The sequence below is a fragment of the Moschus berezovskii genome, chromosome 17 (assembly GCF_049115385.1).
Source record: "Moschus berezovskii isolate FMDL1 chromosome 17, NW_MosBer_1.0, whole genome shotgun sequence".
In the NCBI taxonomy this organism is placed as follows: domain Eukaryota; kingdom Metazoa; phylum Chordata; class Mammalia; order Artiodactyla; family Moschidae; genus Moschus; species Moschus berezovskii.
The window spans coordinates 53072455-53075392 of record NC_142476.1 but is presented as its reverse complement, the minus strand read 5'-3'; the positions used below and the strand labels follow the sequence as shown (position 1 = coordinate 53075392).

Genomic DNA, 2938 nt, shown 5'->3' with positions numbered 1-2938 from the left:
CCCTGTGACAGCCTAGACGGGTGGCATGGGGTGCAGATGGGAGGGAGGTTCCTGGATAAATGTATACCCATGGCTGATTCATATTGTTGTATGGCAGAAACCAACACAACATTGTAAAGCAATTATTCTCCAATTAAAAATTTAAAAATAGTAAGAGTAAGAATAGAAGTGGCAGAGGAAGCACCAGGTGAGTTGGAATTTTGAATATGGTGGTCTGGGAGTGTGTTAGTCACTCAGTCGTGTCTGACTCTTCGCAATTCCATGTACTGTAGCCCACTAGGCTCCTCTGTCCATGGAATTTTCCAGGCAAGAATACTGGAGTAGATTGCCATTCCCTTCTCCTGGGGATCTTCCAAACCCAGAGATCCAACCTGGGTCTCCTGCATTGCAGGCAGATTCTTCAAATTTATATCCTCAGCCCAGAGTGCTCCTAAAATCCAGATTCATGTATTAATTAATGATTAATAATTAGATTATTAGATTCTTAATACTGGAATCTGGATTTCAGGAGCAGTCTGGGCTGAGGATATAAATTTGAAGGATTATCAGCATAGAGATGGCATTTAAAACCATGATGCTGGGTAAGATCACCAGAGGAATTAGTCGATAAACCCTAAAGTAAGCCCTGGGGAGCTGCAGTCTCAAGAGGTTGGGACTTTATGATGGTCAATTTCATGTAACTTGACTGGACCAAGAGATGGCCAGATTAAACCTTTCTGAGCTGGCCTTCCAGGCCTCCTGCGCGACCACAGCCAGCAACCCTGACGGCTGCCTCCGAGACCAGACCCCCAGTTGCCTGCGCGCCTATGCCGGCCTCGTGGGCACAGCCATCACGCCCAACTACGTGGACAACGCAACCGCGCGCGTGGAGCCCTGGTGCGACTGCAGAGCCAGCGGAAATCGGCGTGAGGAGTGCGAAGTCTTCCGGGGGCTCTTTAAGAGGAACCTCTGCTTGGACAGTGCCATACAGACCTTTGACGGTGGGTGGCCCCCGATCCTACCTAAACAACTGGACTCCCACCAGGATCCTGAGAAGAGTCTCCTGCAGGTGTCTACTGCAGATGCGCCCCTGGAGGGGAACTCCCTGCTCTCCATGCTTCTTGTTCTGGCTCTCCAGTCCCTGTTCTGACTTTGACAGCAGACCTTGGACAACTGTCTCACCCTGCCTGGGATATTGGACCTCATTAGTGGCCTACTGCCCCACTGAAAAGGGACTGACTTGTCTTCTAAGCTGGCCCACTGCTCTTGCTCTACTGCTCTTTGCAGATCTGGACACTTTTTATCATGCTCCAAGGACAACATCTGAACAGACTTGTAGGCAAAACTCCCTCTGGTACTCCAGCATTTTATGGCATCCTCCTAGTTAGGCACCACCCATCATGATAAAACACCTGCACCCCATAACTAACGTTAGCAAATTGCTTCCTGTCCTTGATGTGCTGCTTGTTGGACACCACCTTGAGTGCGAATCCAGTTCCCTGCATTGCACTGGCCATGTAGCCATCTTCCCTGTGGTTCAGCCTAGCAATAGGACTGACATCCATGACTCAATAAATCCATGTGCACTGAGAAAAAAAAAAAAATAAGAATCCAGTGTTCTGGGGAGGAAGGAACAAGACGGCGAGACCACTTTCTTCCCCACAAATTCATCAGAAGAACATTTGAACGTGGAGTAAAGTCCACAAAACAACTTCTGAATACTGGAAGAGGACATCAGGCTCCCAGAAAAGTAGCCCATTGTCTTCTAAAGGAAAGAGAAGAAATCCAGCTCCACCCACCAGAACACTGACACATGCTTCCCTAACCAGGGAACCCGGACAAGTCACCTGTCCAACCCCACACACAGCGAAGAAACTACATAATAAAGAGAACTCCACAAACTGCAAGAAGAGGGAAAGGACACCCCAAGCAAAGAAATATAAGCAAGATGAAGAGGCAGAGAAATACCCAGCAAGTAAAGGAACAAGATAATTGCCCACCAACACAAACAAAAGAAGAAGATATAGGGAATCTACCTGATAAAGAATTTCGAATTTTGATGGTGAAAATGATTCAAAATCTTGAAAGTAAAATGGAGTTACAGATAAATAACCTGGAGAAAAGGATTGAGAAGATGGAAGAAAGATTTAATAGGGACTTAGAAGAAATAAAAAAGAGTCAATATACAATGAATAATGCAATAGATGAGATCAGAAACACTCTGGAGGGAACAAACAGTAGAATAACAGAGGCAGAAGACAGGATAAGCGAACTAGAAGATAGAATTGTAGAAATAAATGAAACAGAGAGGAAAAAAGAAAAACGAATTAAAAGAAATGAGGACAATATTAGAGACCTCTGGGACAATGTTAAACGCTCCAACATTCGAATCATAGGAGTCCCAGAAGAAGAAGACAAAAAGAAAGACCATGAGAGAATACTTGAGGAGATAATAGTTGAAAACTTCCCTAAAATAGGGAAAGAAATAATCACCCAAGTCCAAGAAATCCAGAGAGTCCCCAACAGGATAAACCCAAGGCGAAATACTCCAAGACACATATTAATCAAATTATCAAAGATCAAACACAAAGAACAAATATTAAAAGCAGCAAGGGAAAAGCAGCAAATAACACTCAAGGGGATTCCCATAAGGATAACAGCTGATCTTTCAACAGAAACTCTTCAGGCCAGAAGGGAGTGGCAAGATATACTTAAAGTGATGAAAGAAAATAACCTACAGCCCAGATTACTATACCCAGCAAGGATCTCATTCAAATATGAAGGAGAAATCAAAAGCTTTACAGACAAGCAAAAGCTGAGGGAATTCAGCATCACCAAACCAGCTCTCCAACAAATGCTAAAGGATCTTCTATAGACAGGAATCACAGAAAGAGTGTATAAACTTGAACCCAAAGCAATAAAGAAAATGGCTACGGGATCGTACTTATCAATAATTACC

At 44.1% G+C, this 2938-nt stretch overlaps 1 pseudogene; it reads left to right on the top strand.

The window, feature by feature from the left end:
* Positions 1–697: 697 nt before the first annotated feature.
* On the top strand, positions 698–1129 carry LOC148775160 (GDNF family receptor alpha-4 pseudogene; annotated as a pseudogene).
* The last annotated feature ends 1809 nt before the right edge of the window (positions 1130–2938 follow it).